This window comes from Procambarus clarkii, chromosome 16 (genome assembly GCF_040958095.1).
Source record: "Procambarus clarkii isolate CNS0578487 chromosome 16, FALCON_Pclarkii_2.0, whole genome shotgun sequence".
Lineage (NCBI taxonomy): Eukaryota > Metazoa > Arthropoda > Malacostraca > Decapoda > Cambaridae > Procambarus > Procambarus clarkii.
Genome location: NC_091165.1, coordinates 6606996 through 6634472, shown reverse-complemented (window position 1 = coordinate 6634472; position 27477 = coordinate 6606996). Strand labels below are relative to the sequence as shown.

The following is a 27477-nucleotide window of genomic DNA, read 5'->3' as shown; positions in this document are numbered from 1 at the left end:
TTAAGCAACTGACATATATGGAGGGCTAGTGTCACAATTGATATGTTTATCCTACACATAACCCCCTCTCCCCCATCCAATGGGCAGCGGTGGATAGGTTACAATCAAGTCGTTTTTTGCGTTTTATTCAGAGATTAGATCTTATTGGGTGAGGAAAGATATTCATATTTTAAAGAAGGCTTCTTGGCTGATGCTCTCCATTGATGGAAAATATACAACCTTTTGAAAATCAATGTTAGTTTGATCTAGATATTGTAATTAACGAAAGTATTTATGTCATCTGAAAGGTAGAAATATAGGCTACATTTAAAATCCTTTGTCATAAATATAACTGAAGTGAAAACGAAGATATATGCGTTTTGATAGTTACTTGATGGCTTGCTCTGAGAGTGTGAAGCCCTGCACACCAGCCAATAAATTGTATAATTAGTTTCCATATATTTTAATTAATCTTAAAAATCTATATGTCAGAAGAAAGGAAGATGTAACCGTTAATGTGACAACATTTAAAAATATATATATCTTAAGTTAAATAAATAATACCACCTTATTGCCGGTGTCCGGACACATGAAAATTACCTAGGTATCAGTATCCAGCCAGGCGGGGATCACAGGCTGCACAATACTGATAAATTTATGTAATGCACTACTTGTGGTCCATCTCGAACCCATTTATGATGTGACGACTTATAGTGAATTTTGTAACTAGCTCATTAAGATTGTAACTTGCTTAGCTAAATGAATTGTGGGGTTCGGTCCATTCATTTTCTTTCTTTATTATGCACCCCATAATACACATCCCGTGGGCGGTGGTGTAAAGGATTACAGAGGCACATAATCGGTTCAGGAACTGAACCCTCTAGTTCGTTTAGCTAAGCAAATAACAATCTTTTGACGCTAGTTACAAAATTATTAATGTACACATACTTATGCATACATGTACATATTCATACGTATACATATATACATACACATACATATTTAATCACCACCACAAATACACACATCAGTAATCTTTTGTGTCACAAGTGATTCAACAAGAGGCTCACAACAGTCACTATACAAGGCACTTTACATTTATGATGAGTCACACAGTTATTAGTCTTGCTGCACACCCACCCAACTGGGCGGCAGCTTTACAGTCATGTGCTCCACACCCACCCAACTGGGCGGCAGCTTTACAGTTATGTGCTCCACACCCACCCAACTGGGCGGCAGCTTTACAGTCATGTGCTCCACACCCACCCAACTGGGCGGCAGCTTTACAGTCATGTGCTGCACACCCACCCAACTGGGCGGCAGCTTTACAGTCATGTGCTGCACACCCACCCAACTGGGCGGCAGCTTTACAGTCATGTGCTCCACACTCTCCCAACTGGGCGGCAGCTTTACAGTCATGTGCTCCACACCCACCCAACTGGGCGGCAGCTTTACAGTCATGTGCTCCACACCCACCCAACTGGGCGGCAGCTTTACAGTCATGTGCTGCACACCCACCCAACTGGGCGGCAGCTTTACAGTCATGTGCTGCACACCCACCCAACTGGGCGGCAGCTTTACAGTCATGTGCTCCACACTCTCCCAACTGGGCGGCAGCTTTACAGTCATGTGCTCCACACCCACCCAACTGGGCGGCAGCTTTACAGTCATGTGCTCCACACCCACCCAACTGGGCGGCAGCTTTACAGTCATGTGCTCCACACTCTCCCAACTGGGCGGCAGCTTTACAGTCATGTGCTCCACACCCACCCAACTGGGCGGCAGCTTTACAGTCATGTGTTCCACACTCTCCCAACTGGGCGGCAGCTTTACAGTCATGTGCTCCACACCCACCCAACTGGGCGGCAGCTTTACAGTCATGTGCTCCACACCCACCCAACTGGGCGGCAGCTTTACAGTCATGTGCTCCACACCCACCCAACTGGGCGGCTGCTTTACAGTCATGTGCTCCACACCCACCCAACTGGGCGGCAGCTTTACAGTCATGTGCTCCACACCCACCCAACTGGGCGGCAGCTTTACAGTCATGTGCTCCACACCCACCCAACTGGGCGGCAGCTTTACAGTCATGTGCATGCATTACCTACAGTAAGCAAATTTTGGATACTTCGCTAAGATTTCGAGCAGCACATCATTATGAATGAAGTACTTACACATTTCATGGACACTATTGATGTTGTTATCTTTAAATTCCGCGATTTTTCACATTCCATTATATAATGACGCAAAGTATGCGAATAGTTCTGCTGACAGAGTTTACATTTAGTCAAATCTACATCATCAGATGTTACAAACTTACAGAGGTACTTGTAGCTGAGCCTAAACCTAGCAGTGGTAACATCTAGAAGTCTGCTAACATTATTGGATGACACATAGACGAGCGATTCATCAAAGTTTATACAATATTGTGAAATTGACAGTCAGTGTAGTAACATAAATTGGTAAATCATAAATATTGTAAGTTAAGAATCTGATGCATGTGTGTGTGTTGGGAGGGGCGGGGGTTATACCCTTGATAAGCGAGAGTGGAAAGTAACCTTAGACGTACTGCGGTCAATGTGTGTGGGGGGGGGGGGGGGGGAGGGAGGGTGGGAGAGTCAAATCCACCCTCCAACATCTGGGCATAGTACCACCAGCCTCCACAACACTCCATCAGCCTCCAGCTGATGCTTGTAGATGCCTCATCTAACCTCACTTATGTCACACATTAAGGGGGCGATAGTTAGGGTTCATAAAAGTTGTTCTAGTGCAATGAAAATTTATTGACGTGTTACACGTGAAGAGGGCTGCAAGTGGTCCAAGTTTCAGCATCGCAGCCTAAATAGAGAGGGAGAAAAAAAAAAAAAACTTTTTTTAACCATTTTTTTACATGTTTTAAAGTTGATATAACAAATACAAATATCAACTGATATTATTTCTATGATACTCAGCTATCACAATACTATATAATAAAGGTTGTCTAGTAGCATTATTATCCCAAACCTATTTAGTGCAATAATACAAATTTTCAAAGTTCACCCAAAAAATTATGCAACAAAATGATGTTTATAAATATATATAAAATCAATAAATGATCTTAGGGGAAATATATAACTTGAGTTTTTAGAGGCACAGACTCTACATATAATGTGCAAGTTCCATGTAAATTGAATAATAAATAAAAAAGTTATTCAACCATATAGTTGCAAATTAGTTACCTGTAAAAAATGAAGGTCAAAGTTCAGCCACCTTTGGCTGAGGTTGATGAACTACCAATTTCAATCAAAATTACCACCCTTGTAGATTGGCATTCCTTCAGTAAGGTGTGTAAGTTCCATGAAGATCGCCTGATAAAAAAAAAAAAAAAATTATTAAAAAAAAAAATAAAAAAAAAAAAATAAAAAAAAAGACAGCAGCTTTATATTTACAATTATTTATGATATAGTATCAAGATATAAAACATAATACATACTAACCTAATATAATTGGTCTGAAATATGCAACATCTTGCAACATCAAGAGGGAGAACGTCTTGAGTTGCAGGTCTAAGATCTTGAGTGGCAGGTGCCGCAGGTGGTGTGGCAGGTGCCGCAGGTGGTGTGGCAGGTGCAGAAGGAGGTGTGGCAGGTGCCACAGAGGTGTGGCAGGTGCCACAGGAGGTGTGGGTGCCTGGGTGTGAGGCGAGGTAGTGTGTTGTGGGGGCGGGAGGCTGCCCTCTCTCTTCACTCAAGGGAACTCTTGTTTTGCCTCAGTGTGGCTTTACGCTCCTTCTTTACTTGGCTAACGCGTAGAGCTCTTGCCTTTAGAGCTTTCTTCTTGTCCGATACTATATCCATTGTGCAGTATATGCAAGAAAATACGATCTGTGCGAGCGCGTCAGGCATGCGACCGCCGGCACAGACACTGAGAGGGTGACTAAGCCAGAGTAATCGGATTATAGCCCCTCCCTCTCACAGAAGACAGTTGCCAGCGAGTGTGTTTATAATTTGTATATGCATAACAAGATATTCTCCACTCTATTGCGAAATACTAGACGCTTACAACGTATGACGCATCACCCTACGGCGCACCCGAGCCGCGAGGACCAGATTTCGGGCAATTGCGGCTGGAAAATTTGCTCTAATTACGTTACTTATTATCATAACATTAAACGGTTTGCACCACGGTGTTGCCAGAACGTTGTAGTATTTTTATAAATTTTTCGTGTTTGGCCGAATTTTTTCGGCCAAACAAATATAACGCCACCTTAACCTACAGTTCCTGTGATATTTAAACTCCTCATCACAGTGGCGTCTCACCAATATAAACTGTATTGGATTTTGTCCCGAAATAGCTATATGCTGGCTGGACGTGTATGTATGTATGTATGTATGTATGTATGTATGTATGTATGTATGTATGTATGTATGTATGTATGTATGTATGTATGTATGTATGTATGTATGTATGTATGTATGTATGCATGTATGAATGGATAGATGGATGGATGTATGTATGTACGCATGCATGCATGTATGTATGCATGTATGTATGTATGTATGTATGTATGTATGTATGTATGTATGTATGTATGTATGTATGTATGTATGTATGTATGTATGTATGTATGTATGCATGCATGCATGCATGTATGTATGTATGTATGTATGTATGTATGTATGTATGTATGTATGTATGTATGTATGTATGTATGTATGTATGTATGTATGTATGTATGCATGTATGAATGGATAGATGGATGGATGTATGTACGCATGCATGTATGTATGTATGTATGTATGGATAGATGGATGTATGTATGTACGCATGCATGTATGTATGTATGTATGTATGTATGTATGTATGTATGTATGTATGTATGTATGTATGTATGTATGTATGTATGTATGTATGTATGCATGTATGTATGTATGTATGTATGTATGGATAGATGGATGGATGTATGTATGTACGCATGCATGTATGTATGTATGTATGTAATGTATGTATGTATGTATTTATATACGCATGTATATACGCATGTATGTATGTATGTATGTATGTATGTATGTATGTATGCATGCATGTATGTATGTATGTATGTATGTATGTATGTATGTATGTATGTATGTATGTATGTATGTATGTATGTATGTATGTATGTATGTATGTATGTATGAATGGATGTACGCATGCATGTATGTATGTATGTATGTATGTATGTATGTATGTATGTATGTATGTATGTATGTATGTATGTGTGTATGTATGTATGTATGTATGTATGTATGTATGTATGTATTCCCAATCACGTTAAAGACTCCCCCTCTATCATCCAGTTTAAGAGAAAAACAACTATGTACTAAATAATCGACTCCTTGTAACTTTAATTATGCTGACCTTCCTATCTGTATTCAGACTGAGCCTACCATCATTAAAGGTGATTATAACGCTAGACATAGGAATATTGGTAATTCGCAGTTCAGTAATCGTAACGGCAACTAGTGTCACTATTAGGTAGTCACGATGATGCACAGATTGTGGGTGACCTTGAACCGACGCATATCTACGGAGGTATTCCTGATCTATGTCTCGGTTTCAACGTCTCCCACACCGTGTGCGCCTCGTCAATAGTGCCAGTTATGGCGTCTGATCATCTGGCCATATTAGCCACTGTAAGCATTGGCAGTTCTATCCTCCCTGGTGGAGTGTTCAAGCGGAAGAGGCTGGCTGTGCCCATCGATCAACGAGACAATCTTGTTGCTCATGTGTCAGAATTGGTGCAGTCATCTGAGCCTTCATCAGTTGAAGATTTTAACAATGAGCTCACAGGTACTATCAACCAGTTTATAGAATCACTTGATCCATCGTCCAGGCCACGTAACCCAAATTACACTGGTCATAGCACTTATGTTTATTATAATGATTCTAAATTGCAGACACTAAAACGCACTGCCAGAATAATTGGACTAGCTTGTAGAAGGACCCGCACTGCTGAAATGCTTCGGCTCTTTCAAGCGGCTCTGGCTAAGGCCAGGGAACGTATGGTGGAGCTGAGGCAGACAGACTGGGAAACCTTTGTCCGTGGTCTCAATTCTCACACGCCACTAAGTCGGGCATGGAAGGATATCAACAAGATCAAAGGGAAAAATGCTGCAGAGATCTCGTACCCTAATCCTCTGCACAGAGCAAATGATCTTGTTGATGCTTGGGCCACGACTTCCAGCTTTGACAGTCTTCCTCTACCCTCACAGAACGAATTAAATAATAGATATACTGATAGATCAAGGCTCCTTGACTTCATGCGTCATCAAGAGGATGACTGTGACATGCTTTTTTACTGAATACGAACTAGACTCTGCTCTACATAAAGGCAAAGCTACATCACCCGGGGAGGATGGAGTTACTGACGGCATACTGCATATGCTTCTGCTAGTTCCAGGGAATACCTTTCTTCAATTGTATAATATGAGCTATGTAACTGGGGAGCTTCCTAAGTCATGGACCAACAGTGTTATTATTCCCATTCCTAAACCTCACCAGCCGAGTGCTTTTCGCCCAATCTCCCTCACTAGTTGTCTCTATAAGTGTCTTGAGAGGATGGTTCTCAACCGTCTCCTTTACAAAATTATTAATATGTTGTCTCCCCAGATATATGGCTTTATGCATGGAAAGAGTGTACATTACTGTATTACCACATTCCTCACCCTGCATACTGATAGGTCATACACCACTTTCCTAGATCTTAAGTCAGCCTTTGACATGGCTAACCCACACGTCATTCTGAGAGAACTTGCTAAAATAAATGTTGGAGGATGGCTTCTACGGTGGATAAGAGGCTATCTATCCAACAGGAAGTCATCTGTACTGTTCCATGGGCATAGGAGTGTAACGAGATTTTTTGAACTTGGCACTCCACAGGGAGGTGTCCTCAGTCCTGCTCTGTTCAATGTGTTAATCAGTGCACTTTTAAACTTTGTAACTAGAAGGTCCAGCGAACACATCATTAGCTATGTGGATGATATACTGATCCACACCAATGGGTATACCAACACCCAAAATGTTCTGAACTCTGTATTGTCCACATGTCAGGAACTATGCTTAGTCATCTCAGTAGAGAAAACAAAGATCCTGAACCGACACCCACCCAGACGGGGTGGGGCCGATCGCAAAATGCAGTTGGATGATGGCTCTCTGCTCGACTAGTTACCAGATACAAATACCTTGGTCTTGAGGTTCTACTGTACCGCAATGTTTAGCCAGACTGGGTCGCCAATGTAGAGAGAGGCTCCGTGCTCTCAAGGCTGTGGCAGGCTGTGGCAGGCAAACACAATGTACTGTACAGTGTTATATATTTATTTCAATTTGAACAATTTTTAACATTAAAGGATACCTGGTTGATGGGGTTCTGGGAGTTCTTCTACTCCCCAAGCCCGGCCCGAGGCCAGGCTTGACTTGTGAGAGTTTGGTCCACTAGGCTGTTGCTTGGAGCGGCCCGCAGGCCCACATACCCACCACAGCCCGGTTGGTCCGGCACTCCTTGGAGGAATAAATCTAGTTTCCTCTTGAAAATGTCCCCGGTTGTTCCGGCAATATTTCTTATGCTTGCTGGGAGGACGTTGAACAACCGCGGACCTCTGATGTTTATACAGTGTTCTCTGATTGTGCCTATGGCACCTCTGCTCTTCACTGGTTCTATTCTACATTTTCTTCCATATCGTTCACTCCAGTACGTTGTTATTTTACTGTGTAGATTTGGTACTTGGCCCTCCAGTATCTTCCAGGTGTATATTATTTGATATCTCTCTCGTCTTCTTTCTAGTGAGTACATTTGGAGGGCTTTGAGACGATCCCAATAATTTAGGTGCTTTATTGCGTCTATGCGTGCCGTATATGTTCTCTGTATTCCCTCTATTTCAGCAATCTCTCCTGCTCTGAAGGGGGAAGTGAGTACTGAGCAGTACTCAAGACGGGACAACACAAGTGACTTGAAGAGTACAACCATTGTGATGGAATCCCTGGATTTGAAAGTTCTCGTAATCTATCCTATCATTTTTCTGGCTGTCGCAATATTTGCTTGGTTATGCTCCTTAAACGTTAGGTCGTCAGACATTATTATTCCCAAATCCTTTACATGCTGTTTTCCTACTATGGGTACATTTGATTGTGTTTTGTACTCTGTATTATGTTTAAGGTCCTCATTTTTACCGTATCTGAGTACCTGGAATTTATCACTGTTAAACATCATGTTATTTTCTGATGCCCAGTCGAAAACTTTATTAATATCAGCTTGAAGTTTTTCAATATCCTCAGCCGAGGTAATTTTCATATTGATTTTTGTGTCAAATCCTTTAATTAAATCCTTTAAAAAGGATAAATCCTTTAATTGGTTGAAATTGGTTTTAACATTCGAAATCTAATTTGTTGATGTTAAATAATATAATATGTTGATGTTGATAATATAAGGTTCAAATTTATTAAGATACATACTTTAAAAACTATTTCTATTTGATACCAACAGTATCACGTTAAGAGAAGCGTCTCGCCTTGCTAACCCAAGTATAAAATATATAAAGAAACGGTGCAACTGTACTGGTATCTGCAGTACAAATTTATGTCCCTATTTAAAAAAAAAAATAAACTGAACCAATCACTGCCACTCCTCACACCAATGCAACAATAAGGAGAGTGATAACAGTGCTTCACATTCGACAATGTTAAATTATTTAACAAATGACGAGATAATGAACATTGGAACAAATGTACAGCTCTCTGACCTTCATATAAAATCTGCATGTGACCTCATCAAACAAACTGTGCCAAGCGTAGAAGGCCTTCATGACCCAGCGTTGTAGCGGGACCTCTCCTGGCCAGTTACAATTGGTGAATTTATTCAAATTATCCAAGTTGATGGTTGTCACTGGGTCACCGTTTCCAACATTGGAGTAACTGGACAAATTAACATATACGACACCAGGCATAAATTACCATCCAAATCTACTGAAGTTATCTTGTATGCTCTTGCTAATTGCCAGGATGATATGCAATATAATGAATGTCAGCAGACACAAGGACTCAAGTATGAGTGGGGTATATGCTGTGGCGTTTGCTGCATCACTTGCAAGTGGTGTAGATCCGGTGAACCTCGTATGATATGCAGAATGAGACAACATCTTCAAGAGAACTTTAAAGGAAAGTGTCTCATCTCATTCCCTGCAGCTCAGACACTGAGAAGAAAACGAATCATCCGGTCATGCTCGATGGAAGTGTACTGCATTTGCAGAAAGCTAAATGATTTGAAGCTGATGGTATGCTGTGAACGTTGCAATATTTGGCACCATGGATCATGTGTAGGTGTTACAGAATGTAATGATGATTCGTGGATTTGTTTCTTGTGCGCTAGCAAGTTGTAAATTATAATTTAAAATACTTAATTAATACATTATTATTATTATTATTATTATTATTATTATTATTATTATAACCTTACCAAATGCTTTGCTGAATCAAATAATGTTATTACTTTCATTGTGTTACAATAGCATAATTAAGTGCTGCAACTATCAGGTCTTTTATATAGTCGGTATTTGTTATATTCTGCACTCTTTTAATGTTATTTAAATTTCAAATAGAAATAGTTTTTAAAGTATGTATCTTAATAAATTTGAACCTTATATTATTTAACATCAACAAATTAGATTTCGAATATTAAAACCAATTTCAACCAATTAAAGGATTTATCCTTTAATGTTAAAAATTGTTCAAACTGAAATAAATATATAACACTGTACGGTACAGTTGTGTTTAATTATGTTTTGCGATTCCTTTGGAAAAGGTATTTGTGCACCAAGTACTACTAGGTCATTATGAGATATGCTGAATGTTGTCAATATACCATCTGAATACGCCTCACTTTGCGTTAATCATTGAACGTCCTAATGATTAAGGTCCCCAAAAGGACTTAATCAGACCTCAGTGGATATTTTTACTCTCCCTCTCTCTCTCTCTCTCAGAGCATCCCTTTATGTGTTGTATGTGGGTGCTGAAGTTCAGTCTCTTGTCTATGTACCCAAGCAAACTACTGTGGAAATGTGCAGGACAAACATATCAATTGTGACACTAGCTCTCCACATATAGCATTTGCTTAATTTAGAAACTGTACTTGTGGTCGATCTCGAACACATGTTGTTGATGTGACGATGTGTTATGAATTTTGTGGCTAGCTCCTCAAGATTGTAACTTGCTTAGATAAATAAATTGTGTGTTCAGTCCCTGAACCCATTATGTGATAAATTAACTAAACTAAAAACTATAGTATGGCGACGAAACCTGAACTGCATAATGTAAATAGGGATTAACCAGAAAAAGATATAGGTGAAGAATAACACCAGGTAACTGTAAAGCTGCCGCCCAGTTGGGTGGGTGTGGAGCACATGACTGTAAAGCTGCCGCCCAGTTGGGTGGGTGTGGAGCTAGACTAGTAACTGTGCGACTCCTCATAGATGAAAAGTGCCTTGTATAGTGACTGTTGTGAGCCTCTTGTTGAATCACTTGTGACACAAAAAATTACTGATGTGTGTATTTGTGTGGGTGATTAAATATGTATGTGTATTTATATATGTATACGTATGTATATGTACATGTATGCATAAGTATGTGTACATTAATAATTTTGTAACTAGCGTCAAAAGATTGTTATTTGCTTAGCTAAACGAACTAGAGGGTTCAGTTCCTGAACCGATTATGTGCCTCTGTAATCCTTTACACCACCGCCCACAGGATGGGTATTATGGGGTGCATAATAAAGAAAGAAAATGAATGGACCGAACCCCACAATTCATTTAGCTAAGCAAGATACAATCTTAATGAGCTAGTTACAAAATTCACTATAAGTCGTCAAATCATAAATGGGTTCGAGATCGACCACAAGTAGTGCATTATATAATTTATCAGTATTGTGCAGCCTGTGATCCCCGCCTGGCTGGATACTGATACCTAGGTAATTTTCATGTGTCCGGACACCGGCGATAAGGTGGTATTATTTATTTAACTTAAGAGATATATATTTTTAAATGTTGTCACATTAACGACTACATCATCCTTTCTTCTGACATATAGATTTTTAAGATTAATTAAAATATATGGAAACTAATTATACAATTTATTGGCTGGTGTGCAGGGCTTCACACTCTCAGAGCAAGCCATCAAGTAACTATCAAAACGCATATATCTTCGTTTTCACTTCAGTTATATTTATGACAAAGGATTTTAAATGTATCCTATATTTCTACCTTTCTGATGACATAAATACTTTCGTTAATTACAATATCTAGATCAAACCAATATTGATTTTCAAAAGGTTGTATATTTTCCATCAATGTGTAAGTTTGTTACAAATGGAGAGCCAAGAAACCTTCTTTAAAATATGAATATCTTTCCTCACCTAATAAGACCTAATCTCTGAATAAAACGCAAAAAAAAAAACTTGATTGTAACCTATCCACCGCTGCCCATTGGATGGGGGAGAGGGGGTTATGTGTAGGATAAACATATCAATTGTGACACTAGCCCTCCATATAAATCAGTTGCTTAAATTATAAACTGTACTTGTGGTCGGTCTCGAGCCCATTGTTGATGTGACAATGTGTATTGACTTTTGTAACTAGCTTATCAAGATTATAACTTGCTTGGCTATATGAATTGTGGGGCTCATTCCCTGAGCCCATTATGTGCCTCTGTAACACTCCACTATCGTCCATAGGATGGGTATGGAGTGCATAATAAATGAACTAAACTAAGCTCTGCCTTTTTGATAACATATACAATTATTAGCTTTATTTGTGAATCTCAATTAATTAAACAATATATCACAGAGCCTGTAGGGTTCGGTGAGATGAGCGAAGAGACATGGGAGATTTTACATAAGTACAGTACATGGTAGTTTAAGTAGCGAACGCATGTCAACGAATAACGAGTATATATAACAAAACCATTGTCCTATGAAGTCGATTTAACTTCCAAACATATATTTTTTAATTAATGTTAAATGTTTTCTGGCTAGTTATGTTAGATTTTATTAAAAATACGTATTCTACTTGTTAACATTATAATTTAAATTTGTGATAATTTGAGCAGAGAAGTGCGACAACTGGATATGCCAACAAACACTTTCCAAACAACGATATATCTTGGATAAGTCGCTCCACAACATTGCTGCTTGGACCATCGACTTCCTTTGATGCTACTTATTTCATAATGAAATTATATTAGTTTGGAGTAAATATATGTTTTCTCATGTTCTGCATTCAGCACCCACATTATAGTGAGTAAATATACCATATTACTTAATACTTAAATAATGCTAGGAGGGTTTGAGTAGCTTTGGGTATTTAGTGCACAGAATCTCCAATAGATGGGGCGAGAGTCGCCCCATCTCTCTCACCCGAGAGAGTCGAAACTTAATTTAAAATTGATATATCTTTGTTCTCGAACATGATATATTTCATTTGGTGCAATTATAATAATGTTCATATATCGGTCTTTCTGGAGGCATATAAGATTTTAGGCTTTATTAGCGTATCTTTGTTAATTATACAATATATCGGCAAGTGCGTAGGCGTCTGCACTCCATGCCCGACAAGCTACTGAGCGCTACTATAAAAACATATGTATCTTCACTTGAGCTATAAATATGTCTATTGTAATGTATTTAAAATGAAGCTCTTATTTCTATCTTGCTTAAGACTTATAAAACATTTGTGTTTATTAACGAATTTACGTGAAATAAACATTGATCTGAGAGAGAGTTGCTCTGTCGTTCAGTCTGTACGGGGTGGGAGCTCCGTAATTTTTAAAATACAATAATCTTCATTAGAAATTTAAATATGTCTATAGTAAAGTGTTTAAAGTGAAGCTTATATGTCTGTCTTTCTTGAGACATATAAAACATATATGTTTACTAACGAATTCACGTGAAATAAACATTGTTCTGAGAGAGAGTTGCTCGGTCGATCGATCTGTCCGGGGTCGGAGCTCGGCTATTATAAAAGTACACGTATCTTCGGTTTAAATTTAAATATGCCCATGGTAAGGTATTTAGAATAAAGCTTATATTTCTATCTTTCTTGTGACATATAAAACTTTTACGTTTATTAAGGAATCTGCGTGAAATAGGCATGGTTCTGAGATGAATGCTGCGGTTTTCGAGCTCGACGCGCGGCAATGGACGCCATATGCACATCCAGTGGGTGTTATTGGACCCCATACCCATTTTATGGGTGGTTGGAGCCCCATACCCATTCTATGGGTGGTTGGAGCCCCATACCCATCCTGTGGGTTGTAGTGGACGCCATACTCATCCTGTGGGTGGTATTGGACCCCATACCCTTCCTGTGGGTGGATGTGATCCCCATACTCATCCTCTGGGTGGATGTGACCCTCATACCCATCCTGTGGGTGGTATTGCACCCCTTACTCACCTAACAGGTGGTAGTGGACAATATACCGATCCTGTAGTTGGTATAGTAGACACAATACCATCCTGTTTAGAGTAGTTTACCCCATAGACATTCCAATGAACCATCGTTTTCTGTTAGCGTTCCTACAAAACATCCTTTAAAGATTTGTAAAGCACCAACTATGGTATATAATATTGATTGGTGAAGGACTGTTATTCTATGTAATAATTTTTAGTGCTTATTATAATTTACTAAGAACAACTAATATTTCTCAAAACAAAACTACGAACCTTCAATAGGAAGTAGCTGATCTATAATATTCTAAGAGCATGGACAATAATAGGTAAATTTCACAACCCATGTGGGACCTGAAAAGTACAATTTTCCTTATAATTGAACCAATCACGACTATTCTGCTATCTAGGTTGACGGACGGGTACTGTGAGACGCAAGTTGGTACGTGAGGAAGAGTTTGGGCCTTGGAAAAAAAAGTAACTGGGAATATATCACATATTTACTAATTCATATTCAACATATTGACTTTAAGCATTAAGTCATATATGTGCTATCTTGTGTGAGAACGGGTTGCTGACTGCTACAGTGCACCAACCCGGTGTAATAGAAGAATTCAGCTCAACTTTAATTAATGGTACACTTTGGATATGACCTCCACGTCCTTGCAATAACACTACCTCTCCAGTGTCTTCTGTGCTAAAATCAGCAAGAACACGGCGAGAAATTAAAGACTGGGAAGCACCAGTGTCCCTTAACAACTGCACTTGCTTCCAGGTTCCACTAGTACATAATAAGGTACCCAAATGTAGGTATGGATCAAAATTAGTCATCCACTTGGGCGTGACTAGAGCAACATTGGCATTAAAGGTTTGCAAACCCCTATTCATAATCAGACCAGTTGGTCTCAACTCAGGGTGCAAAGCATAACAAGAATTTACCACATGACCTCTTCTCCTGCAATGCGTGCAATATCTGCCAGTGGTCGAAACAGCCGAACCAACTGCAGGCTTAATCACTACATTACTTGAGGTTCACAACCCTTTCTGTTGTTTCTCAGTTTTAGGCTTTACAGGAGAAGGGCTCAGGGGAGAAGGTGAGGTAGCTGGTCGGGTCTGGAAAACATGATTTTTTTTTTTTTTTTTTTTTTTTTTTTGAGATATATACAAGAGTTGTTACATTCTTGTACAGCCACTAGTACGCGTAGCGTTTCGGGCAAGTCCTTAATCCTATGGTCCCTGGAATATGATCCCCTGCCGCGAAGAATCGTTTTTTCATCCAAGTACACATTTTACTGTTGCGTTAAACAGAGGCTACAGTTAAGGAATTGCGCCCAGTAAATCCTCCCCGGCCAGGATACGAACCCGTGACATAGCGCTCGCGGAACGCCAGGCGAGTGTCTTACCACTACACCACGGAGACTGCAAAGGAGCATAATGATTAGTTTTTGCATTATAATGATTAATTGGTGCTCGAAAAGGCACTTTAGTAAGTAATTCATGCTCATCAGCTAACTTGGCTAGTTTCATAAGATCAGTTTTTTGTTTATTTTCTGCCATAAACAAAGCTAATTTCTCTGGTAGACATCCCAATACTTCCTCAGTTACTATGAGGTCTCTCAAAGTCTCAAACTCTGCAATATTAAGTGCTTTAACCCATCTATCAAAATGATTTAATTTAACCCGTACAAAGTCAGAAATAGTCTGGTCATGTGCTCTTTTTAAACTTCTGAATTTTTGTCTATGTGCCTCTGGGATCTGCTGGTATGTATTCAAGATGCTTGTTGAATAAATTTAAAATCGAAAGAATTCTCACCAGGAATAGATGCAAATACCTCCTGAGCTTTACCCTTAAATTGTCCTTGCATAATGGCAACCCCATTGATCCACACGCCAGTTCATGCTGACTGCTAATTTCTTAAAATGTCAAAAAAATATTTCTGGATCTTCCTCATTGAACTTAGGTAAATCTACATGTTTACTGTACTTGGAAGAACTATTTGTACTCTCTGGATTATTACTAGTGCTACTCAGCCCTGCTGCAGTTCTCTGCAGTTCCAACCTGTAATTATTTTCAGCCATACTCTACAGAATTTCTAATTGCTGTTTATTTGTTGCCTCAAGTTGCAACTGGGCTACTAAACGACTATTTTGTGCCTCAATCTCCAACCGTCGAGTTTCAAGCTCTCTCTGTTGAGCTTCAACCTCTGTTGCTTTTGAGCTTCATTCTTAGCATATGCTACTTGCGCTTCTAACTCAAGACGCCTTAAAGCAATCTGGTCACTTGTCTCCTTGCGTTCCTCATCCAGGATTTTTTCTTCTAACTCACCATTCTCTACTAAATGGAACACTATCACTCTCAATATTTGTGCCTTATTAATTTTATTGTTGGCTGTTAATTCTAGCTTATTTGTCATATTTATTAAGGCACACTTTTTTAGGCTTTTAATTCCCTCAAAGTCTAGATTAGCCAAGAACGACTCAACTTGATCCTCCATGGCTGGCTCAATTATCACAACTTAGCACTTAAAACAACACTGAAAATTATGCTTTACCCCTGGCACAAGCTGAACACTTACCTCAAATCGTGAAGCGTTGAAAAGTTTTCATAGCAGCTCAGATCGAACATAAAATATGCACACAGGCTTGATTAGGTGTCACCAGATAATCACAGAGTACCTAGGAAGGCAACTGCTATTAATAATTAGCACTGTCAATTTGTACATACATTACAGGGAATTAAAGTTTAAGATCCTGGACAGGCCCCCATTTATTACAATTCTTGAGACCTTAGTAAGGTTCTTTTCCTGCAGTGATCAAAGTATACGAAAATCGGCTTTTGCCAAATAGTGTCTAGGGTATGAATAAAACACTGCATAAACGGGAAAACAATATAACTACGCTAAAGGTGACAAAACATAACATATAAATGGTAAAAATATAACAGCCAGAAATATTCTTTAGCAGGCAATAATATCAATGAAAGTCCTTAGTAAACACAGACCATCGCTTAAAACACATGAATGAATAAATGGTGTAGCACAATTAGTCATACCAAGAGAATTAACTGAGTAATGAGCTAAATAGACAATATCCCCTGACTTAACTTGTACACATGTCTCCTCTCCCATGCAGCTACCCACGCCTCTGAATAAAACCTCTGGCCTGCACACAGGCGTCCTACCAAAACATCAACTAAGCATCTGCATGAACTCTTGTGAAACTCTACTAACAAAAGTATAGGACTAAGAACTAAATAATTGGTAATCTTAAGAGTATATAATACTGTTACATTACTCACAAGAATTTAAAGGCAAACAATAATAAGAATTAATCAAGGTGTCACTAGATAATCACAGAGTACCTAGGAAGGCAACTGCTATTAATAATTAGCACTGTCAATTTGGACATACATTACAGGGAATTAAAGTTTAAGATCCCGGACAGGCCCCTATTTATTACAATTCTTGAGACCTCATAAAATATAAACGCTAGCTTGACAACAACCCCACACTCTAGACACATCCAAATATGGTCATCTCCCCACACGGAAGAAACCACACTCCCTCCAACTGGAAATAACTTGCACAAGCCTCATAAAATAATAATGCAACTCAGGCACACTACAGCATGTTACAATATACATCATACAATAGTCTATAATCATGCAATGTCAATTGGATACACAACTGGATACTATACTAATTATAGAACAGAACAATAAAGTATTATAAGCATCATGATAATGTTAGAATCCATACAAGATTCGTAACACCGTGCAAAATATTTAACCTGAATGATGTTGGATAGAACATTTATATTCGTAGTAGAATTTTAGTTCATTATTTTGTTTACTGGATCAGCTGATTGCAGCTGTAAAAGATTATTTCCAATAAACGGCTATATAATTTGCTAAATAGAACTAAATCAATTGCAAATTTATATTCCTTAATAAATTCTACAAGATTAGACTGGGTTTAATTCGATTTATGAATATATATATAATTTATTCTCACGAGCTGGGCGGCTGACACAGTCGTAGCCATGAATTCTAGGAAGAATTTGGTGTTATTACGCCTCAGATTATTAAGATTTAATATTGCTAATATTAATATTGCTTGTTAATAGTATTAGTAAATTAAAATTCCTAGTACAATAAATACATCTTATCACACCAGGGGTTAGTATTTGGGTGTTGGAAATTTCCAACATAACTCTGGGGGCGAGAAAATATGGGTCTCAGTTCATGATGTAGTACTGATGTACCTGATGTTCTCCCTCGAGGTTATAAATTCATTACATGTTAGTACAAAAATGTATATATATATATATATATATATATATATATATATATATATATATAACTGAAAACTCACACCCCAGAAGTGACTCGAACCCATACTCCCACAACTGGTATGTACAGGGACGCCTTAATCCGCTTGACCATCACGACCGGACATAAGGAAGTGATAGCCGAGGCTATATGAACCACTTCCCCGCCGGCACTCGGATGGTAATCTTGGGCATAGCATTTTATCAAATCACCTCATTCTTTGGGGCACACGTGAGGAACACAAATGCAAACAAGCCTGAATGGTCCCCAGGACTATATACAACTGAAAACTCACACCCCAGAAGTGACTCGAACCCATACTCCCACAACTGGTATGTACAGGGACGCCTTAATCCGCTTGACCATCACGACCGGACATAAGGAAGTGATAGCCGAGGCTATATGAACCACTTCCCCGCCGGCACTCGGATGGTAATCTTGGGCATAGCATTTTATCAAATCACCTCATTCTTTGGGGCACACGTGAGGAACACAAATGCAAACAAGCCTGAATGGTCCCCAGGACTATATACAACTGAAAACTCACACCCCAGAAGTGACTCGAACCCATACTCCCACAACTGGTATGTACAGGGACGCCTTAATCCGCTTGACCATCACGACCGGACATAAGGAAGTGATAGCCGAGGCTATATGAACCACTTCCCCGCCGGCACTCGGATGGTAATCTTGGGCATAGCATTTTATCAAATCACCTCATTCTTTGGGGCACACGTGAGGAACACAAATGCAAACAAGCCTGAATGGTCCCCAGGACTATATACAACTGAAAACTCACACCCCAGAAGTGACTCGAACCCATACTCCCACAACTGGTATGTACAGGGACGCCTTAATCCGCTTGACCATCACGACCGGACATAAGGAAGTGATAGCCGAGGCTATATGAACCACTTCCCCGCCGGGGAAGACTATTTTACTATTTTTTTAAATTAGACTATTTTACAGGAACTTCTTTTCCACAGCTCATAAAACGGAGGAAAGGGTCCTGAAAGATATTGTTAATAGAAACGTTATCCCTACAGACAAAAACCAGAGGATACAACTGACGATTTACTATAAAACCAGAAAAACGGCCAGCCTACTCATGAGAAACTCTCCAGACACAAAACAGAACGCTTTAAAAGAGACTAACGTCGTCTATGCCTTCAAATGCCCACTTGGGGACTGTAAGCTCCAAAAAACCCAGTATATAGGCAAGACAACAACATCTCTTTCTAGGCATTTAACGATGCATAAGCAACAGGACTCCATTAAGGAACATATAATCTCTTCCCACAACCAAACCATCGCCAGAGAAATCCTAGTAAACAACACAGAAATCATCGATAGATACAGCGATAGCAGGCGGCTTGACGTTTGCGAGGCACTACACATCAAGAAGTCAACACCAGCAATCAACAGCCAATTATTGCACAACTATATTCTACCCACCTCAAGGTTCCGCTCCAATATAGAAGCATCAAGAAATATGGACCAAGAGGCTTTCTACAAACACTTCTATTCAATATCCATTGTTTCGTGTTCTGTCTTGTGTTGATGAAATTAATACCCTATTAATACCCTTGTTCTGTCTTGTGTTGATGAAATTAATACCCTATTAATACCACATTTTGTTCTGTCTTGTGTTAATGCCACATCACCCCTTCCACCTCACTCAAATGTAGATATAAAATCGGAGATACGTAAGTTCTATTCAGTTGTGTATTTGTGAACTAAAGTCTTTGAAAATGTAATAAGTTTTACGAAACGCGCCCGTGTCGCGTCAGACTAGAAATAAAAATGAATTTTGGAGAATTGATTTTTGATTTACCTCCAACAGTGAAGCGTAATGTACGAAAGATTTTGAAAATTCGTGTTAGAATTATTAATCTTACTTTTTCGGTCATATTTAATAATATATATATATATATGTATATATATATATATATATATATATATATATATATATATATATATATATATATATATATATATATATATATATATATATATATATTTTTTATAAATAGGGAAGGGAGTACCACCTCTGGCTGGAAGAAGGGGGACCCATAGCCTCGGAGGAAACCACACATAACGCATTGGAGGGAATGTGGTTCCCCTCCAATACAGTTTCTGTGTGCTTTTCTCCTACCACCCCCTTCCCTTTTTTTTTTTTTTTTTTTTTCCTTTATTGTGTATTTAAAGGTTACAAAACATACAAGACAAATGCCTAAAGGTTATGGATCTCTTGAAGCTCCTCCGCTTCTGGACAGGAACCGAGGACGCAGCAAGCATTTCCCCTCTGGATCGCCACACTGAGACGCTGAAATAAAAAACTGGAAGCCCTTGGGTCTCTGGTGACGTCAATGAGCTTGGACCCCAATTCCTTGAGAAATCCCAAGGCACTCTTGCCCCAGGGGCCATGCGTCTCAGACGCTATGGGAACAAAGAGGTATTGACCTTCCAGTCGCCTGTACTTGAGTGATTTTGCTGTTTCCCTGTGGTTGGCCGCCCCACCTGCTTGATCAGCTCCGAAGTGTACATAGGTGTCAGCCAGGGTGGATACACATGTGTAGTCCCACACCAACTGTCTACCCTCCTTCCAGGAGTATATGGTGATGCCATCAGGGCGAAGTGCTGGGAAATCCGGGTTTTGGACCCCTAGGATGCGAGGTTCTCTCTCCGCTGGGCACCCAGCTGAGACGAGGCTTCTCTTGATGATGTCATTGACCTCGTTGTGTCTTGCATGCCAGCCTTTTGTGCTTCCGCAATGCAACCCATGCAGTCCGTATTGGTCTGCTTCCACCCTGTTGCAAATACACTTGTATTCAGTGTGAATTGGGGCACCAAGGCGGAGGGCCACTGCTACATATATATATATATATATATATATATATATATATATATATACATATATATATATATATATATATATATATATATATATATATATATATATATATATATATATATATATATATATATATATATATATATATATATATATATAGTTTACAAACAAACTGATCGAAACTGTGAACGCCAAGAAATCCGGACTCCACCTGCCAAAGATCATTGGGGAATATAAACCTGGATATGCGTATGGAAATGTCAAGACACACAAGCCTGGAAACCCACTTCGGTCCAATCATTAGCCAGATACCCACATCCACTACAGACTGGCGAAGCGACTCAACGGCCTGCTGACTCCTTATGTTCCTTGCGCCTTCAGCCTGAAGTCTCCAAAGGAATTTGTTGACTTACTGCGGGGCACATGGGCCACAGGGATAAGAGCCTCGTTGGACGTAGAATCGCTGTTTACCAACGTACCTGTGGACGAGACAATCGGGATGATAGCCGACAGAGTGTATCGTGATCAAGCCTGTACTCCTCTTGACATACCCGAAAATATTCTAAGGAAACTACTCCAAGCTTGTACTAAAGAGGCACCCTTCTTGAGCCCGGATGGGCACATGTATAAGCAAGTAGATGGGGTCGCCATGGGGTCTCCCCTAGGTGTCCTGTTTGCAAACTTCTACATGGGTACCATCGAGCAAAAAGTCTTAGTCGACATGAACTTGAAACCGGCCATATACTGCAGGTATGTTGACGACATTTTTACACAGGTACCTGATGTCAGACATCTGCAGGAGCTGAAGGAGGCATTTGAGCAGAGTTCCGTGCTGTGTTTCACTTACGAGATGGAAAAGGATGGGAAGCTGCCCTTTCTAGATGTAACAGTCATGGAAAAGAGCGGAGGTTTCCACACTGCAGTCTACACTAAGGAAACGAACATAGGAATGTGCCTAAATGCCAACAGCGACTGCCCAGACAGGTACAAGAGGAGTGTTGTTAACGCATATGTCGACCGTGCTCTAAGCCACAGCTCAGAATGGAAGCAAGTCGACGAAGAACTCTGTAGGGTAAGGCAGGTCCTAGTCAACAACGGCTTCTCCAATGGTTTCGTCGAAGACATCATAAGAAGGAAAGTGAAACGCCATGCAACCTCTGAAGAGACAACTGACACAACACCTATACCCCCTATTAGACTATTTTACAGGAACTTCTTTTCCGCAGCTCATAAAACAGAGGAAAGGGTCCTGAAAGATATTGTTAATAGAAACGTTATCCCTACAGACAAAAATCAGAGGATACAACGGACGATTTACTATAAAACCAGAAAAACGGCCAGCCTACTCATGAGAAACTCTCCAGACACAAAGCTGAACGCTTTAAAAGAGACCAACGTCGTCTATGCCTTCAAATGCCCACTTGGGGACTGTAAGCTCCAAAAAACCCAGTATATAGGCAAGACAACAACATCTTTTTCTAGGCGTTTAACGATGCATAAACAACAGGGCTCCATTAAGGAACATATAATCTCTTCCCACAACCAAACCATCGCCAGAGAAATCCTAGTAAACAACACAGAAATCATCGATAGATACGGCGATAGCAGGCGGCTTGACGTTTGCGAGGCACTACACATTAAGAAGTCAACACCAGCAATCAACAGCCAATTAATGCACAACTATATTCTACCCACCTCAAGACTCCGCTCCAATATAGAAGCATCAAGAAATATGGACCAATAGGCTTTCTACAATCACTTCCATTTCAATACCCATTGTTTCGTGTTCTGTCTTGTGTTGATGAAATTAATACCCTATTAATGCGACCTCTTGTTCTGTCTTGTGTTGATGAAATTAATACCCTATTAATGCGACCTCTTGTTCTGTCTTGTGTTGATGAAATTAATACCCTATTAATGCCACCTCACTCAAATTTAGATATAAACAAAATCGGAGATGTGTAAGTTCTTTTCAGTTGTGTATTTGTAAACTAAAGTCTTTGAAAATGTAATAAGTTTTACGAAACGCGCTCGTGTCGCGTCAGACTAGAAATAAAAATGAATTTTGGAGAATTGATTTTTGAATTACCTCCAACAGTGAAAAGAAATGTACGAAAGATTGAGAAAATTCGTGTTAGAATTATTAATCTTACTTTTTCGGTCACATTTAATAATATATATATATATATATATATATATATATATATATATATATATATATATATATATATATATATATATATATATATATATATATGAATATATATATATATATATATATATATATATATATATATATATATATATATATATATATATATGAATATTTATATATATATATATATATATATATATATATATATATATATATATATATATATGAATATATATATATATATATATATATATATATATATATATATATATATATATATATATATATATATATATATATATTATTGAATATGACCGAAAAAGTAAGATTAATAATTCTAACACGAATTTTCTCAATATTTATTATGTTTCTTTTCACTGTCGATGGTAATTGAAAAATTAATTTTCCAAAATTCATTTTTATTTCTAGTCTGACGCGACACTTGAATGCGTTTCGTAATAACTTATTACATTTTCAAAGACTTTAATTTACACACACACAACTATAACCTGCAAACACTAAACAGAGTCCTACTATGCTATAATTTAAATGGCTTTCATTTTATATACCTGCATTTGGGTGAGGTGATATGTTAGAACAGTTTTGATTAGGTGAAAACACAAGACAGAACACGAAACAATTGGTATAATATTGGGTAAGTTTAAAGGGAAGAATGGAAATAACTGCAAAGGGCCTATTGGCCCATATTTCTTGATGCTTCTATATTGGTGACGAGTCTTGAAGTGGGTAGAATATAGTTGTGCATTAATTGGCTGTTTCTTGCTTGTTTTGACTTCTTTATGTGTAGTGCCTCACATATATCAAGCCGCCTGCTATTGCTGTATCTATCGATGATTTCTGTGTTTTTTGTTAAGACTTCTCTGGTGATGGTCTGATTGTGGGAAGAGATTATATGTTCCTTAATGGAGCCCTGTTGCTTATGCATCGTTAATCGTCTGGAAAGAGATGTTGTTGTCTTGCCTATATACTGAGTTCTTTGAAGCTTACAGTCCCCAAGTGGGCATTTGTAGGCATAGACGACATTGGTCTCTTTTAAAGCATTCTGCTTTGTGTCTGGAGAGTTTCTCATGAGTAGGTTGGCCGTTTTTTTTGGTTTTATAGTAAATCGTCAATTGTATCTTCTGATTTTTGTCTGTAGGGATAACGTTCCTATTAACAATATCTTTCAGGACCCTTTCCCGATACCGATACCAATACCGACCCTTTCAGGACCAGATAGTAGACGGCTTGATATCTGCGAGGCACTGGCTTTGTGTCAGAAAATCTGACACCATTTAATAATATTACATGCAATTGCAGATAATATTGCTGCCATTGTATACACAAGTTAACCCATAGAAAATGTAGCTTGTAGTGGAATTTTTCGTCTACAGAAAACGGGATATCATTGCCACATATTATTATAATTCACCAGCTATTGTGTTGGGAATTATTCTTAAATACATTAGTCTTAGGACTTTTTACCATCATAAAACATCTCATTTTAATTAACTTAATAATTAGTATCAAAATAAAGTAAATGTGACCCTTCTATCAGTTACTGACATCTAGACAAAGTGAGGGAGGCGTAAGTGAGGAAGGAGTGGTTAGCCATTGTTGTTAAGACCTGAGAGTCGTGGGGCAAATTCGGCTCCTATAAATTCTCTTGGACGAAGTGTTATGGAAACCAAAGGTCTTCCATCATCAACACGCTGTCATCAATCAGAAGGGAAGTGTTTTTCCCAAACCCGTTTATCTAATCGTTTTTGGCTATTAATGTTAGGTAGATATTGGGCGAACCGGTGAGAACACAAATGATCGACTCGAAAAAGGTAATTAAGCCTTGGTCTTTATGATTCATTATACAGTGTTTTCTCTGATATAGCTGTCATATATTAGGATTCTGGCTTTATAGCTAGCGCCCTTTGACAGGTCAAGAAGAGGAAGCAAGCTTGGTATATCAGTTACTGGGTGATGGAAGCAGCCTCAAATGAGGATAAATTGGTGTCTACATCCTATTTATATCTGGTGGACTAAGCCTGCTGAATAAAAAGATAAGGAACTTCTTCAATGTATACTAATATATGTAGTTTAATACTGTTGTTTGATTAACTGCATATATATAAATTTAATATAAACCCTCCCTAATGTGTATGGATCGATTTGTGAGATTACTGCAGAAATACAGTCCACATAACATTATACAAATTGCTCTCGAAATATATAAATTAACGTAAATATAAATTCTATATAAATTCATATAAATTAAATAAATATAAATCTCACAGGTCGGTTCCCACATTATTTGGTCCTTCGAAACCGGATTATTTGGTCCTTCGAAACCGGATTATATGGTCCTTCGAACCTAGATTCTATGATCATTCGAACCTAGATGGTCTAGAGAGTTAGATTGTCATCAAATTAAATAAACTGGTGTAATAAATTAGTGAATAGTACTTAGCCAGTCAAGGACCGGCAGCGTTGCCTCCAACGAGCTCAGGAACCCCATAGCTCAGTCCAGCTTCATCAGCGGTTTCATGGTCACCCACCGATTTGGTGGCATGTTATTCTGTGAGATGACAGCGCTTATATTGAAGCCAGCTAAATTAGTGGCTGTGTCCTCGCGAGATTGTTCACGGACTTCGTGGTGTTAATTTCGCGAGAGATTATCCACGAATTTTGTGGAGTTAGTTTCGCGAGGTCACTAATAATTTTTAATACCTCTTGATAATATTAGAAGTTTCATAGAGGCATAGAGGCTATTATCAATAATTGTGTATATTATTTCTCCAAAATAGAGAATTATTTAATATATTGCACTAGTGTTGTTCAATATAATATTTACCAATTGCCAACCCATAACAGGGTTGGATATACATTGACTAGTGTTTATAGATAACCTAGTCCCATATTACCATTGACTAGTTGAACTATTTACTGTTCATCCTAGTCCCATTATTACCATAGTCTAGTTGTACTATATTAAACAACCTAGCACCATTAATGAATGGTGCAGACCCTATTTTGGGTATAATTGTTACCAGCTCGAGTTGAGTTGTGTATATATAATAATTTACTTATGATCATTACACCTTTGAGTGATTAATTAGTGTCTATACCATCCTAGGGTGATATAGAAGAGCTAACATAAAGGTACTTCCAGTGACACTGGTTTATCACTCAAATCATTAGTGTGTATGATTGTATATATATAATGTTTATTAATTTTAAGTGCTAACCTCTTGTAGAAGTAGGATTATAGCCTAGTGATTGCAGAATTTTTACCCTAGGCTACTCCATCAGTACTTGTTCAGTATTATGAGCAACCCAAGTACAAGCCCCACAAGGCTTAACCAACTAGCCAGTATGGATAATGCAGGGACAATGAAAAGAACCCTTGCAGGTCTTAAAGGCCACTTAACAAGACAGATCAAGAAATGTGAAGATTTGTCACAACAAACATCAGTCAATTACACTTACATCAAGTTGCACAAAATCAGGCAATGCAGCAGAATCCTCCAAGCCTACAGTTACTAGTCCACCCAAACCGGTAACTTCCAAACGTGCAGTAGGCTGGGGGGACATGTATGTTCTGCAAAAAGAAACATTCAACTTACTGTTGTGCTAATTATCCTGACAGAGACACTCTTATTAAGCGACTCCAGGATTAGGGAGATGTTCAAGGTGTCTCAAGTCACACAACATAGACTATTGTGATACCCAATTCAACACCTGCAACAGGTGTAGAAGAGGTAGGCACCATGCAGCACTGTGCAAACATACGAAATTAACGTATTCAAGACCCAAGGTGGAAGATAGCATTCCCACCACAGTACAGTACTGCAAGGTGCAACAAACAAAGAGTGTCCAATCAGCAAAGTCTAAAGGTAATACAACTTTGCCTACTGCCCAAATTACCATCCAGAATAAGAGGGTCAAGGTCCATACCCGTGGGTTGTTTGACCAAGGGTCCCAGAGAACATATGTCACTAAAAGGTTGGCAGATGAACCACAATTAAGGCCTGTAGCCCAGACGACAATCAACATCTCAGGGTTTATAACAAATGCAGGACCTCAAGTCTACCAGGTGGTACAACCATCAGTACGTTTAGGCAGGTACGTCTGTCAAGTACAAGCCATTGTGGTGGACAAAATACCAGTAGACCTACAAGTTCAAGGTCTGAGAGCAACAGCCAAATTCCTGAGAAATAGAGGAATAAAATTGGCAGATAATATTAAGTCTGATCACCTCACCGACTTCGATCTCCTTGTAGGGACAGACTACTACCATCGATTCATTGGTGGCCCTACTAAATATCAGGGCATAACCATGCTAAATTCTGCAGGAGGTAAATTACTCTCAGGCCCAGTATTAAGCCTGAGGAGACCTATGACTGTAGATAAACAATACCAATAGAAATCTAAATTTGTCAGCTGATTATATTTCTCCAGTAGCATTATACTAAGGAGATTACAGCTGACTATAGCAACAGAGGTTGATGTTAATATCATCATTTAAAGCTGAAGATGAGTTCATGAGGCCTCAGTGGCAAATCAGTGAACAGTAGCCTAAACAGCTACAAGTCACTGCGACCAATGTCACTGAACCCACTGTAGTCTCAGAACCATACTTAGCTTTGATGATGGGCTATTCAATCCTCTGAATCAATTAACTAAATTAAACCCCAATAAATCTGACAACTGATTTT

General features: G+C 38.8%; 1 protein-coding gene and 1 long non-coding RNA gene across 6 annotated transcripts in view; one reads left to right on the top strand and one right to left on the bottom strand.

Annotated features, from left to right (window-relative positions):
* Positions 1–27477, top strand: part of LOC138349595 (uncharacterized) — a 348497-nt gene that overhangs the window by 250404 nt on the left and 70616 nt on the right. The gene's annotated exons all lie outside the window — the stretch shown is intronic.
* Positions 2745–3995, bottom strand: LOC138365409 (uncharacterized). Its single transcript, XR_011228795.1, has 3 exons — positions 3456–3995; positions 3198–3326; positions 2745–2817 (listed from the first exon to the last, which is right to left on the bottom strand). It is a non-coding gene; the product is annotated as an uncharacterized lncRNA (long non-coding RNA).